The 17,069-nt window shown below is 40.4% G+C and overlaps 1 pseudogene; it reads right to left on the bottom strand.

The window, feature by feature from the left end:
- LOC127658843 (sodium-driven chloride bicarbonate exchanger-like) overlaps nucleotides 1–17,069 on the bottom strand; it is a 34,444-nt pseudogene that overhangs the window by 7,074 nt on the left and 10,301 nt on the right.

Here is a 17,069-nt window from a genome sequence, read left to right on the forward strand (position 1 = left end):
GTATCAATGATTGATCATGATTTCAAGCTCGATTGCACTTTTTAGCGTTCTGCGCATGTGTCATGCACTAGGAAATGTAATCGAGCTTGAAATCATGATCGTGTCTAGAGACTGCAATGTCAAGTTGTACAGTGTAAAAGGAGTTATATTTTGGTCTGATCTCTCCCAAAACTGATTGGATCGCTTCAGATGACATGGATTAAACCACTGATATCAAATTGATTACTTTTATGATGCATTTATGTGCTTTTTTTTTAGCTTCAACATTTTGGCCACCATTCATTTGCATTGTATGGACCTACAGAGCTGAGATATTCTCAGCAGAAGAAAGTTACTTGTCAGAGATGGCATGAGGGTGAGTAAATGATGAGAGAATTGTAATTTTTTGGTGAACTAAGCCTTAAAGAAAAATGTAAACTTTTGTCACTAGTCACAAGATCTTCAAGTAGGACGTGTGATAAGGAGAGAAATATTAATGAAGGCTGATCAGACACGATCATCACAAACCATTTGGGAGAATAGAGCCATCTGAGAACAGAAGGGGATTTATATTGTGAGAAAAGAGAAAGTCACTGAAACTTGTGAAAACTTTCACTCAACAGGGAAAGTGTGACCAAATGTCAAACGTGGCGTCCGTCCAGTTCACTAGTTGAAAACCTGGTCTTCTGTGGCACAGCTCTTGATTACATTGTAGTACAGAATAAAATAATAATCCTGCATGAACTGCATTATAATGTTGCAGAATAAAATAAACACAATGTTGAGCCATGTGTCCTTTTACATCCATTTGACTCGGCAGAGGAATATATTATTGAGGTTGTATTATTCATTGCTCGGGAGTTCTCAGTTATGTTTCTTTCAAGTACACAGCAAAACATTCTCTTAGCAATTATTTGTGTCTTGTTTTCCAGTAAACATCCTTAAAACAAGATATATTTACTTGAGAAGCAAAATCACATGAGATATTAAGTCTTGTTTTACAGAAATATGAAAAGTGAGGTTTATGCTTTATACTGTAGTCCCATGACAACTCATAATAATTCATATGAAATGATGGAATCGTGAGATACAGCTTTTACACCAACCAATCAAACAAATGAATTAAATTCTTCAACTTTGCTGAATTTTTTTGCCACCACCTGCTATTTTTAGCACTCCAAAAAAGATCACCTTTCACACATACAGTGGAATAATTGCAAAACATTGGTTTAACTTTACAGAACCCCAAAACATACACACACACACACACACATATATATATATATATATATTTACACTGGCGGCCAAAAGTTTGGAATACAATTTTAAGACACAAACACACATACACACACTTCACACACACATACACAAACTTCACACACACACATACACACTTACACACACACACTTCACACACACACATACATACTTACACACACTGACACACACATACATACACACTTCACATACATACACACACACACGTACACAACAAAGATAACAAAGACAAAGATCCCCCATTTAGCCTTAACAGATTGTAGGGGCAAGTACTGTTAGCGAGCACCTATGAAGAGCACACACACACACACACACTTCACCCACACACACACACATACACACACTTCACACACACATGCACACACATACACACGCACATTCACACACACAAAAATACACACAAACACGCACCCACTCACACGCACACACACACATATACACACACACGCACGCACACATACACACACTTCACACACACACACACACACACACACACACACATGTTGGTGCAGCTATCCTTATGAGGACTCTCCATAGACATAATGATTTTTATTCTGTACAAACTATAGATTCTATACCCTAACCCTAACCCTACCCCTAAACCTAACCCTCACAAAAAACTTTCTGCATTTTTACATTTTCAGTAAAACATTGTTTAGTATGATTTTTAAGCGATTTGAATTATGGGGACAATAGAAATGTCCTCATAAACCACATTTATAGCATAATACCCTTGTAATTACTAATTTGTAACCTAAAAAAATGTTCTCATAAACCACATAAACAAGCCCACACTCACAAGCACACACACATACACACATACACACACTCACAAGCACACACACATACACACATACGCACAAATACACACATACACACACTCACAAGCACACACACATACACACATACGCACAAATACACACACACACACATACACACACTCACAAGCACACACACATATGCACAACACACACACACACACACACACACATACACACACTCACAAGCACACACAAATACACACACACACTCACAAGCACACACACATACACACACTCACAAGCACACACACATACGCACAAATACACACACACACACACATAAACATACGCACACACACATACGGACAAATACACACACACACACACACACACACTCCAGACTGACCTCCCGGTGCGTTGTAGCTCAGGGCCTCCGTGTTCTCCATGTTCCTCAGCATCTGCCAGCTCTCTGCAGGGATTTTTCTCTTCTCCAGGAGCAACAAGAGAGATCCGGTTTATTTCTGTTTGCACAAAAGTACGTCAGCAGGAGATCTATCAGAAGCAGCAGAAGACTAGACTGAAAAAAGTGGTAACCTGAATCTTGCTGCCTCAAGGATCAATTTCTATTCTTACTAACCAATACAAAATCATTTGGATTGTGCAACCTACAGTAATGTGTAAGATTAGGCTTGTTAATCAGATTAAATAACCTTTTTTGACTGAATAAAATAAGTTGATTTAGATGTTACCACATGAAAAACATTTTTAAGGTTACCTGACAATACATTTTTAACAGTGTACAGAGATATTTCTCCTTTAGTCGTGTTTATTAACAGCTAAATTAACAGGTTTTATTAGAGTAAAAATATTATTTAATATGTCTAAATTAACCTGACTACATTACAAGGGTAATTTTAAGCAATTTTAGGGTCAGATCAATTAGACATAGCACCTTAGATAAAATGTTCACACCAAACATGTTTCTGCGTCCATCTGATGAAAGACTTCTGAGATGGACTTATAGTGGATGTGACAAATACTGCCAAGCTCTTAAAAGTTCAAGCGAGTACCATAAAAGTCATCCATATACGATAGCTTTGTGTGAGGAACAGGCCACAATTTATGACATTATTTACTGACAGATTAAAAATAATGGCGACTTTATATGCATCACTCCATGTTTGATGTTAGTGCAAAACACACAAAAGACCATTGGCTTTTGAGTGTCACATGACCGATCACGACACAGCAAGTTTGAATATACGCACAGCAGTAAACAAGATTAGAGAGTTGCGGTGGAGGGAAACATTATATTTGAATAACAGCTTAAATATCAGTGTGTTCAACACACAAAGCTATCGTATGACTTCTTAAGACTTGGAATATAGTGCACAAGTCATATAGACTATTTTTATGGAGCTTTTTGTCTTTTTTGGAGCATGAGAGTGCAAATCCCCATCCAGTTTCTTTGTATGGAAAACAGCATACCTCATACCTTTTGTTTTAAGTAAGATACATCAGACAGCCAAACAGGTTTGGAATGACATGAGGATGAGAAAATAATGATAATATGTTCTTTTTGTGTGAAATATTCAGCAATGTTACTGCTGGTGCTTTACTGCAGGGTTGTTGAAATGCTAATAACAAATTTAACAATATAGAATATTGGACCCAATTTATATAAGGTGTCATTAACTACTATGTAATTAAGTATTTGATACCATACACTTACTATGTACATAAGTGTTATTACATTGTAATACCATTTATAGTACCTGCATTTAATTACATTTGTAGTTACACAGTTAATCTTACCCATAACCCAAAACCAACCCTAAACAAACCCTGACACTAAACCCTAAACCCTAACCCCTAATCAAACCCTGACCCTAAACACTAAACCTAACCCTAAACCAACCCTGACCCTGACCCTAATTCCTAAACCCTAACCCCTAAACCCTAAACTAACCCATAACCTAAACCCAAAACCAACCCTGACTCCTAAACCCTAAACCAACCCTGACCCTAACCCCTAAACCCTAACCCTAAATCAACCCTTACCCTAACCCCTGAACTCTAACCCTAAACAAACCCTGACCCTGACCCTAATTCCTAAACCCTAACCCCTAAACCCTAAACTAACCCATACCCTAAACCCAAAACCTAAACCAACCCTGACCCCTAAACAGAACCTGACCCTAACCCCTGGACTCTAAGCCTAAACAAACCCTGACCCTAACTCCTAAAACCTTACCCCTAAACCAACCCAGACCCCTAAACCAAACCCTAAACAAATCCAGACCCCTAAACCAACCCTGACCCTAACCACTAAACCCAAACCCTAAACCAACCCTGACCATAACCCCTAAACTATAATCCTAAATATACCCTAACCCTAAATTCTAAACCCTGACCCCTAAACCAACCCTGACTCCTAAACCCTAAACCAACCCTGACCCTAACCCCTAAACCCAAACCCTAAACCAACCCTGACCCTAACCCCTAAACCCAAACCCTAAACCAACCCTGACCCTAACCCTTAAACCCAAACCCTAAACCAACCCTGACCATAACCCCTAAACTATAATCCTAAATATACCCTAACCCTAAATTCTAAACCCTGACCCCTAAACCAACCCTGACTCCTAAACCCTAAACCAACCCTGACCCTAACCCCTAAACCCAAACCCTAAACCAACCCTGACCCTAACCCCTAAACCCTAACCCTAAATCAATCCTTACCCTAACCCCTAACCCTAAACCAACCTTAACCCTAACCCCTGAACTCTAAACCTAAACCAACCCTGACCCTAACCCCTAAATCCAAACCCTAAACAAACCTTAACCCTAACCCTAAACCAACCTGACCCTAACCCTGAACCCTTACCCTAACCCTAAACAAACCCAGACCCTAAACCTAAACCAACCTGACCTAATCCTGAACTCTAACCCTAAACCAACCCTGACCCTAACCCCTGAACCCTTACCCCTAAACCCTAAACAAACCCAGACCCCTAAACCCTAAACCAACCCTGACCCTAATCCCTGAACTCTAACCCTAAACAAACCCTGACCCTAACTCCTAAACCCTTACCCCTAAACAAACCCAGACCCCTAAACCCTACACAAACCCAGACTCCTAAACCCTAAACCAACCCTGACCCTAAACCCTAACCCTAAATCAACCCTTACCCTAACCCCTAAACCCTAACCCTAAACCAACCCTGACCCTAACCCCTGAACTCTAACCCTAAACAAACCCTGACCCTGACCCTGACCCTAATTCCTAAACCCTAACTCCTAAACTAACCCATACCCTAAACCCAAAACCTAAACCAACCCTGACCCCTAAACCCTAAACAGAACCTGACCCTAACCCCTGGACTCTAAGCCTAAACAAACCCTGACCCTAACTCCTAAAACCTTACCCCTAAACCAACCCAGACCCCTAAACCCAAACCCTAAACAAATCCAGACCCCTAAACCAACCCTGACCCTAACCCCTAAACCCAAACCCTAAACCAACCCTGACCATAACCCCTAAACTATAATCCTAAATATACCCTAACCCTAAATTCTAAACCCTGACCCCTAAACCAACCCTGACTCCTAAACCCTAAACCAACCCTGACCCTAACCCCTAAACCCAAACCCTAAACCAACCCTGACCCTAACCCCTAAACCCTAACCCTAAATCAATCCTTACCCTAACCCCTAACCCTAAACCAACCTTAACCCTAACCCCTGAACTCTAAACCTAAACCAACCCTGACCCTAACCCCTAAATCCAAACCCTAAACAAACCTTAACCCTAACCCTAAACCAACCCTGACCCTAACCCCTGGACCCTTACCCCTAAACCCTAAACAAACCCAGACCCCTAAACCCTAAACCAACCCTGACCCTAATCCCTGAACTCTAACCCTAAACAAACCCTGACCCTAACTCCTAAACCCTTACCCCTAATCAAACCCAGACCCCTAAACCCTAAACAAACCCAGACCCCTAAACCCTAAACCAACCCTGACCCTAACCCCTGAACTCTAACCCTAATAAAACCCTGACCCTAACTCCTAAACCCTTACCCCTAAACCAACCCTGACCCCTAAACCCTAAACCCAAACCCTAAACAAACCCAGACCCCCAAACCCTAAACCAACCCTGACCCTAACCCCTGAACTCTAACCCTAAACCAACCCTGACTCTGACCCTAACTCCTAAAACCTTACCCTAAACCAACCCTGACCCCTGAACCCTAACCCTAAACTAACCCTGACCCTAACCCCTTTAAATGAATTTGAATTATGCTGGGTGTAGAGTGAAGCCAAAATACAACATCCACGCATGTGTACGTGGGGTCGCACATTACAAATGTAGTTAAATCCCAGATGCACAAACGGATTGAGGATATTGAAAACTGTGCTGTTTGTCAAACATGTATATAATAGTGCATGGCTTACTGAACATTTTAAAGTACAAACTGTCCGTTTTCATTTAATGTTAACCACAATAATATTTTCCATCTAACTACATTTTATTTCAATCTACCTTTAATGTACATTTACATTTATGCATTTGGCAGATGCTTTTATCCAAAGCGACTTTCAGTGCACTTATTACAGAAACAATCCCCCCGGAGCAACCTGGAGTTAAGTGCCTTGCTCAAGGACACAATGGTGGTGGCTGTGGGGATCGAACCGGTGTTCTTCTGATTAACAGATTACCAATTATGTGCTTAGACCACTACACCACTATCCACATTTACTGTCTAAATCACCCCACTGTCACTGACCTGGGATGGCACATTTTTCGGCAGCTCTATTCCGATGGAAGGGTCCCATTCTCCCGGAGGCAGAACTATTACTTGGTCGAGAAATTCATCAATTCCAGCGATTAGATCGCTGTGATCTTTAGCTTTCTACGTCACATCATGGAAAACCTAGAAATGACAAAAATAGAGCACTACAAGTTGACAAAATGTGAATAAGGTGCTATATAAGCTACTAATTCAGATACTGTAATCTGAATTAACCTTTATATGCAGGAAGCATACTGTATGTATTTGCATTTTCACACTCTTCAGGAGTGTCTTAAGATGTTGCACCCAGCAGCTTGGCATGAGGGCAGTTTTATGGCTAATTAGCAGTCATTTGCATATTATCAGTACTGTGCTTTAACTCACTTCTCCAGCTCAAAGACTCAGAAAGAGAGATTCTGCTGAGCTGTGAAAGACCTCATGAGTCTTATATCATCTCAGAAACACAGAAATCTCAGTCAAACGCAGCCTCGAGTGGCTTACTGCTTTTATAAAACCAACCTGGTCTCATAGAATCACGTTAGTATAACTACATTTTTTACGTGGCTCATTGTACGTATAGCGGCATTGTATGTACGCCTTGGTGAAATAAACACTAGAGGCGCTACAACAACAATTACTTTTACTAACTTCCACATAAATCCAAAGACTCAACACAATATCATGTTGAACTCATAATAATGGACATGTCGTGATTTTGTTCCACATATTTCCAGATTTTCTACATATGTCTACACTGATTAAGAATTTTTTTTTGCGGCGTTCTTACCTCATCTGTCATTAAAGTCGCGATTGATCGACCGATCTTATGATATTGAGCTCCTTTAACCAAAGTCCCCAGCAAAATGAACAGGAACCTGGCAGAATAGACACAATACAATACATTCTGGTGTGACTTGTGTTTTTTTTGGATTCCACAAGCAAGAACTTAAAGATTGCAAAATGTTTGTTTTGTAAATCCACTAATATGTCTATACAAGTGCTTCTCAACTGGTTTTGCATCAGGATGCATATATTCATCACATGGCAAAAAGTCTTTAAAACATTCAAATGCATTAATGTTACCTTGAAATGGCAACATTTGCTAAATGTATTGATTATATTTGTAGAATTTGAACTATGCATGAATATTTGGTTGGCATGCATTTTCAAGATGGGCCAATTTTGGCATCACAACCCATCAGTTAAGAATCATTGGTCTGCAGTAATACAGTGCAAACAGTTAGACAGTCACCTGGTTGTAATGGGCACTTCTTCCAGGCCATTGAGCATTACGGCAGGAGAGAGGCGGACAAACGCTAGTCAAGAAACTCCAGCTCTCCAATCAAGATATTCGAGGCCTCTGCACCAGGAGGAATCTTCTTCATGAAGTTAAGATCTATCTACACAAAGAAGAGCATGGGGTTATATATTCAATATATTCAATATATATATATATTCAAAATAATTTGAGATTTGTAACTTGAAGGCAATACTGTATGCATTGTATGTTCTTTGAGTACTTTGGTATTTAAGTCCTTGCAAGGAGGATGCTATGGTGTTCTAAGCTGGTTGCTAGGATGTTGTTTGGTGTTTAGTTTGTTTTCACTGTTTTCACCAGTATCTAGTAGCTTGAAAGTTAGGGAGATTTTAAATACCCAAGTTGTTTAAATAACAGTATGCTGGCTTTGTCTAGCCAACATAATGATGCAACCAATCCATATGCAAGATTCTGAAAGCTTCGCATCAGTCAGGATATGAAATCTTAAAAAAACAACGGAAATTAACAGAACAAATCTGATGTGTGCACATCCATAAAACTCTCTGCTTACTATGGAAATGTGTTCTTAGACTGGTTTAAGTCCATATGACAAGATGATGTAAAACACTAAAGAGATGATGTATGTTTGCATAATGCCAGAGGCTATATGTTGTGTACAATTTCATAAACTGATCTACTATTTCATCTGTCTATTACTCCTTGTGACCTATCTGACCCCAGACAGCACCGCAGCAACCCTGACAGTTTATGGAATCACAACCATAATACTCAATACAAGAAACAGCCATAGTCAACATTCACTTCCACTGTATGGAGAAAAAACTCAATGAAAGAGAATGGTGTGGGAACTATTGCTTTACTATCATGCTAGATTTTGCATTACACGCCGTCTAGTACATCTCAAACCCCTCGGCATTATTACCTTACTGAAGTCCACAGCACTGTTCTCACGGCTTACATTGCTCTTGCCCTCAGTGGTGATGGGCTGAGACTGATGAGAAATCATGTGACCTGGAGACACAGAGTCAATGCCAATGCTGATTAATCAGAGACTAACTAACAACTTGAACTTTAACTGTTGTTAAACAGAGATTTAGAGACAGATCTGCTTAGTATTAATGCTGTGTAGCATTCGAAGTTTGATGTCGGATGATCCTACTTGGACTTTTGACCATAAAGGCGTTCTATTGCCCGACACTTATAAGATAACGTACAAGTAAACATAAATGCAACACTACTGATTGTCAACAAAGACATCTCTTAGATGAAATTGCATTGGATAGCCAATGCTATGTTATGCTAACATTAGTTTTCAAAGTGTAAAATTATAAACAGAGAGGATTCTTTTTACAGTTTTTTACACACCAGTTCCTCTGTAAAACCGATTAATCGTTCGACTTCAAATTTCAGAGTAATCAGTTTTGCTGATTAATCAGCATCAATAGCTGCTTTTGGAACTTTTGTTTATCCGTATAAATAAACAACAACAGCTCACTGATAGTTTCCCCCATGGATGGCCCATCTATTGTTTTAAAAAACTATCGGCTGATTAATCAGTTAACGGACGTTTCCAGCACCTTAGTTATTCTACCGGCTAAAGCAAACATCGGTCAATCTCTACAGCTGTGATCATGTAACTTTCACTGATCTATACATTTTAAAAAAATTACCAACCTGTCTCTCCAAAACTAGAAGTCGACCAATTAATCGATTTAGCAGATTATACGGTTTTAATAGATTAATCGGCACCAATAACAGCTTTGGGAACTTTTGTTTATCTGCAAATATCAACAACAATGCTTAGCTGATAGTTTTCCCACGTGGACGCCCCATCTAACTTTTTAAAAACTATCAGCCGATTAATCGGTTAACGACCATTTCCAGCACCTTAGTTATCGGTATCGGCTAAATCCAATATCGGTCAACCTCTATTGTTATGATCATGTAACTTTCACTCGTCTATGCATTTTATTTGCTTAAAATTTTATGTTTATCATTGATTGTGTATAACTGTTCTGACACTTCTGATCTAATATGCTGCAAATGTATAAGAGGAGGTTTTCAAATTAGCCCAATTTGGTTTCATATCTCTCCTGCACGTTTCTTTTCTTTTGTACATTTTTGTATTGTTCTTTTATTATCATGGAGCTAGATAAACAAACATACTGTACAAATATCTCTTTGGGAATTGTTGTTGGAGTGAAGTAGGAAGTTGGAAATTCCATCTTTCCAAGTCGATTGGAATCCAGCATGAATTTCCTTGGGCAAGACACTGAACCCCAAGTTGCTCCCACTGGCAGGCTAGCACTCTGCCTCCATTGGTGTATGAGTATGAGTGTGTGTGTGAATGGGTGATGGGGACACAGTGTAAAGTGCTTTGGAGTGGTGGTGGCGTAGTGGCTAAAGCACAGGGCTGTTAATCAGAAGGTCGTTGGTTCGAACCCCACGGCCACCACCATTGTGCCCTTGAGCAAGGCACTTGACTCCAGGTTGTTCCGGGGGGATTGTCCCTGTAATAATTGCACTGTAAGTCGCTTTGGATAAAAGCGTCTGCCAAATGCATAAATGTAAATGTAAATGTAACCTCGAAGGTTAAAAAAGCGCTATATAAGTGCAGACCATTTACCATTGTGTCGATGCAGATAGTGAGTGCCTGTGAAGTGAGTTTGGTTCAGGGTGGGTTGGGTGGATAATGGGGGTGGGAGAAAGTTGAAGGAGAGAACAGTTAGCGGTTCTGAAACATCTGTGTTTTTACGCTGAAATGGACGGAACAGATATGGACAGATAATGTCAAGTCTGGTCTTATAGAATCACGTTACTCTACTTACATGTTTGCAAAATATTTAAGGAATCGCTTAATATAATTTTGCAAAAACTTTTGTCAGAGTCATGAGACCTGGCTGGTAATGTAATACCGTCAAATGATTAGATTATTGAATGCATTTATATGGCTAATAGCATAGCTTTATGCGATGCAAAGTATAGATGCTTATCTAAGTGGTTTGACTTAATGATATGAAATGTGCAAAGAGTTAAATGGGTATTAACTTTGCTACACAAACTGAAAACAGGTAACCTGTCTAAATACCAGATGAAATAAAAAATCCTTTCATTCCGGGTGCATTTAGATACAAGATGCCATATGACAATGCAGCGACTGTCATCATTATAAGAGCTTTATTTAGCCTTTCTGTTTTATCAGTCTGGCTTTTCACACACACACACACACACTCACACACACATATACATATATATAAACATTACACACCAATGCTTCTGTATACAACCCCAGCACTCTTGGACTAATGCCGCATAACAGATTTAACCTTTCTTCATCCACACTACCAAAACATATCAGAGCAGCCAACAATCATTTATGAAAATGCTAACATATAAAAGGATGAAACCAACTGTAACAGGGTTCACAGGATGGGCAAGGAGGAGGCGGGAACCGGCAGAACAGTCAACATAATTTGAATGGCATAAATGAATTTAACCAACTCACACAGACACACACACAGCGACAGAGTGTGTGTCTCTCTCTCTCTCTCTCTGGATCTGGCGCCTCTGGCTCGTCCTTATCCCCCACCTGGCTGATTTAAGGCAATTCAGCGCCAGACGTGCATCTTCATGGCCCGGCCACGCCCTCCTCCTCTTCACACCAACATGAATACAAAGACTACATTTCTTAGAGCTTGGTGCATGCGTATTAACACACACGCTCTCGGACATTGTTATTTGTCATTGAGCCATAATTGGATTTTGAATAATGGATTAGGTGACATCACATGACTGGGTCACATGGTCTTGTACCTGGCGGTTTCTCTCCACTCTCCGTCTTCTCCATCATGAAGGCTGATCTCATCAAGTTCAGTGAACAGGTCATGTGGTATATGCTCTTCATCGTCATCTTCAGTGCCCAGCAGAAACTGAACTCTCTGAGAGGGAGTATCTGTGAGACAGTCGGACATCAGTATTACACTAATGACCATTTCTCTGACTGTCATGAAGTACTTATATAAAACAGTCATGCAGCAGTTACACTTAAAGGAATGTTCTGGGTTGAATACAAAGAATTGTGGTTGCAGTTACTCACATACAATGCGCATCTATGGGGCCAGCATTCTGGAGGGAAATTCACCTGCTGTACTGCCATTATCTGGTCATTACATCAATGTTTAATAACACTGGATATACAGTAACTTCACTCTAGCCAACAGAAATAATGTCTTGTGGCTTAACTTTTGAAACAGAGTAAATTTTAATGCTTTAAGTACTTTAAAAAAGAAACTTATTTTCAGTGGCAACCAACATTATGCCACTGTCGGTAGAGATTATTGCATGTATTGAACCAGGAACATTCCTTTAACTCACTGAATTTCCAGAATTTGTGTTAACTATAAACATAGTTACCAGTATACAGTATATTATCAGTGAGTGGTGGGACTTTGTCGAATATTTTTTTCCTAAAAGCCTGGCATCTGTTTGAGAAATCTCTGCACTCAAGAATGAGTCATCAGCCTGTGTGGCCTGAAAAATGAGCACCATGCACCCAACTCACTAGATCACAGAGTGCACAAATCAGAAACAAAATGAAAGAGAAAGTGCTTCAGAAAATAATAAAACAGGACAGACCATCATAGTGAGAAAACAAATATGAGAGAGATGTACAAATAAAAATATGGGTGACTGAAGAAGACAGCTAACGGATGGATGGATGGATGGATGGATGGATGGATGGATGGATGGATGGATGGATGGATGGATGGATGGATGGATGGGAAGGAAGTAGAAAATGATGGATGGGTGCATGTTGGATGGATAGGAAGGAAGGAGAACATTTTGTATGGATGGATGATAGGAAGGAGAAAATGATGGATGGATGGATGGATGGATGGATGGATGGATGGATGGATGGATGGATGGATGGATGGATGGATGGATGTATAGAAAGGAAGTACAAAATGATGGATGGATGGGTGGATGGAGAGGAAGGAAGGAAAGAGGTTGGAAGGAAAGATAGAAGGATGGATGGATGGATGATAAGGAGGAAGGAGAAAATGATGGCTGGATGGATAGAAAGGAAGTACAAAATGATGGATGGATGGATAGGAGGGAAGTAGAAAATTATGGATGGATGGATGATAGGAAGGGAGAAAATGATGGATGGATGGATGGATGGTAAGGAAGTAGAAAAATATGGATGGATGGGAAGGAAGTAGAAAATTATGAATGGATGGCTGGATGGATGTATAGAAAGGAAGTAGAAAATGATTGATGGATGGATGGGTAGATGGATGGAGAGGAAGGAAGTAGAAAATGATGGATGGATGGATGATAGGAAGGAGAAAATTATGTATAGATGGATGGATGAGAGGAAGGAAGGAAAGAGGTTGGAAGGAAAGGATAGAAGGATGGATGGATGGATGATAAGGAGGAAGGAGAAAATGATGGATGGATGGATAGGAGGGAAGTAGAAAATTATGGATGGATGGATGATAGGAAGGAGAAAATGATGGGTGGATGGGAAGGAAGTAGAAAATTATGAATGGATGGCTGGATGGATGTATAGAAAGGAAGTAGAAAATGATTGATGGATGGATGGGTAGATGGATGGAGAGGAAGGAAGTAGAAAATGATGGATGGATGGATGATAGGAAGGAGAAAATTATGTATAGATGGATGGATGAGAGGAAGGAAGGAAAGAGGTTGAAAGGAAAGGATAGAAGGATGGAAGGATGGTAGAGGGAAGGATAGAAAGAACAAAGAAAATAAAAGGAAGGAAGAAAGGAAGGATTACTAAATGAGGGCGATTCCCGTCCATCTTTGACCCCAGAGTCTCTCTCTGCTTCTCTTTCTGTGTTTGTGTCCATGGTGACGATGATGCCGGCAAGTTCTCCTGCCCAGAGGAACATGAACCCCGATATACAGAGTCCTGTGACCTATTGACAAAAACACCAGATAGGCAGAGAGACTCAAACTCAGGAGACCATCAAATATGATTCAGATTGAACCACAATTCATCATGAATCATATGTTATTTAGCATTTGCTGAACGACATGTGGCAACTCGGGCGGTGGGCAAGAAAAGGACGAATAACATGCAGACTACGCCACCCAGGGAATTTCACCCAGAGAATAATTGTACTACCTAATGGCAGTGATGTTGATAGAATTAAGGACACACAGGTACGTGTACAATTCAGCCAAAGACGACGTTCAATGTTGGAAAAGAAACACCTTTTTATTTCAGTCGTTTAAAACATTTTAAAACACATTCATCTCTCGGGGAAGAGAGTACAAAAAGAAAAGAAAAAAAGAAAAGAGAAAACAAATATATAATTTATAATTGCTGAGGCTTACCGATGGAGGAGAAAGGAGTCAAAGGCAGTAGAAAAATCCCAAGGAAAGTCCCCCTAGCAAACACACCACCACACCACAGTGCATACAAATGGAAACAAGGAAGGCAACACAGCACACCATAAGGGGACGCTACCACCCAGACACCAGCACCACCATCGGCTCTCAGCCACTGTAACAAAAACACACACTCAATTAAACAAGGCTCACAACAGAAAAGAATAAAGGAAATCAATACATAAGCTTTAAACGAAAAACTAACAAGTTTGTCACGAGATGCACCCAATATAAACTGCCCAAAACCAACAATGGTTTTAGAACAGGCAGTATAACAAAAGAAATATGTATATGAAAGTGAAAGTCATTGTTGTTGTAGTGCTGCTAGTGTTCATTTCACCATGAAACTGTTGCTATGTGTACAATAAATAAGACATATAAAAATTAGTTTGCAAAAATGTATGTATACAGTAGTAACGTGATTCTATAAGACCAGGTAGAAAACTATTGATCCCTCATCTTGCACTGACAAGCAGATCCAAAATGTTTGCCCAATTAATTGCTCTCCAGAATGAGAATGCCCCTCTGCCTAATACCACCTGCCTGTGACTAGTATTAGCAAGTTGCACATCATGGTTCACAGCTGTGGCATAAACTAAAAGGTAACAGCTATTAAAAAACAAGGATGACTTCCCGTTTCAATAGAAAATACAACAACAATTGAGTCTTTATTTAGAGATGCCAAAAGACCTGGTGACCCATTAATTTTTATTTTAGGTACAATAATTATCATCTTTGTCTGACAAACACACACATTGTCCCTGCTTCTTTCTCTCTGACAGAGACAGCAGATGTATAAATAGCACATTCAGGGGCAGGAGTGGAGCTGACGTCATGTGTTTGAGGAGATGTTCATTTTCCCCTGTGAAGCGCTCTCAAATACTAGCTATCCATTCTCCCACCAGTTGTTTCTATTCATGCCATCCGAGAGGCAGATAAACACACACACACACACACACACACACACACACACACTTCTGTCAGGCTTTGCTGTTAGGACATGCTCTTGATTTGCCATCCACAAACGACTCTCAAACTAACATAAACTTCCTTGAACATTTGTCCTGAAGCAGCTTTTTATTTGTGTGTGTGTGTGTGTGTGTGTGTGTGTTTGACTGTGTGTTTGCGTGTGTGTGAGTGTTTGTGTGTGTGTGTGTTTGAGTGTGTGTGTGTGTTTATATGTGTGTGTGTGTGTGTGTGTGTGTGTGTGTGTGTGTGTGTGTGTGTGTGTGTAAGTGTGTGTCTGTGTGTGTGTTTGAGTGTGTGTTTGTGTGTGTGTGTAAGTGTGTGTGTGTGTGTGTGTGTTTGAGTGTGTGTTTATGTTCGTGTGTGTGTGTGTGTAAGTGTGTGTTTGTGTGTGTGTGTGTGTTTGAGTGTGTGTTTGTGTGTGTGTGTGTGTCGCTTTGTGTGTGACTGTATGTCCGTGTGTGGAGTAGTAAAATGTGAAGTGTGTGTCTCTTGTGTGTGATGTGTGTGTGTGTGTCTCTATGTGTGTGTGTAGCTGTGTGAATCGTACTAAGTGTGTGTGTGTGTGTAAATGTATATATGTAGTGTGTGTGTGTGTGTGTGTGTAAGTGTGTAGTGTGTAGTGTGTGGGTTTAGGGATAGAGTGTAAAGTTTGTACAGTATAATATGTGTGTGTGTGTGTGTGTAAGTCCGTGTGTGTGTGTGTGTGTGTGTAACGTGTGTGTGTGTGTGTGTTTGAGTGTGTGTTTGTGTGTGTGTGTGTGTGTGTGTGTAAGTGTGTGTGTGTGTGTGTTTGAGTGTTTGTTTGTGTTCGTGTGTGTGTGTGTGTGTAAGTGTAAGTGTGTGTGTGTGTGTGTGTTTGAGTGTGTGTGTGTGTGTGTGTGTGTGTGTGTTGTGTGTGTGTGTGTGTGTGTTTGAGTGTGTGTTTGTGTGTGTTTGTGTGTGTGTGTGTGTGTGTGTAAGTGTGTGTGTGTGTGTGTTTGAGTGTGTGTTTGTGTTCGTGTGTGTGTGTGTGTGTGTGTGTGTAAGTGTGTGTGTGTGTGTGTTTGAGTGTGTGTTTGTGTTCGTGTGTGTGTGTGTGTGTGTGTGTGTGTAAGTGTGTGTGTGTGTTTGAGTGTGTGTGTGTGTTCGTGTGTGTGTGTGTGTGTGTGTGTGTGTGTGTGTGTGTGTGTGTGTGTGTGTGTACATGTACAGACTGTACATTCAGATTACTTTTAACTAGAGTTCTGTGCAAAATTTAGGCAGTTTTGTAAAATGTTGTATCATGAGTGAGAAACAATGTGTTTTTGTGAGAGCACACTTTCAGTTGAATCCCCTGTTGTGCCTCTTCGGTCGGTCTTGTTTCATATCTGGAGCTTGGTGTCAGTTCATCACGTGTGTTGCGCTCACTTTGCGCTGCGAGCCCGGGTCGCAAGCCGTCTTCACGTTGTGCTGAGGTTCGGTCACTTCGGTCTGAGGTTTCGGGTTTGTGTGTGCACAAACTCTCGCACAGGTGTCCTGTCTTGTTTTTGTCGCCTGTTGTGTGCATCGCGTGGTGTTTGTCTCGCAATGTAACCTCAGGTTTCATTTAGTGTGAGAATGCATGGCATCG

The sequence above is a fragment of the Xyrauchen texanus genome, chromosome 18 (genome assembly GCF_025860055.1).
Source record: "Xyrauchen texanus isolate HMW12.3.18 chromosome 18, RBS_HiC_50CHRs, whole genome shotgun sequence".
NCBI classification, from domain to species: Eukaryota; Metazoa; Chordata; class Actinopteri; order Cypriniformes; family Catostomidae; genus Xyrauchen; species Xyrauchen texanus.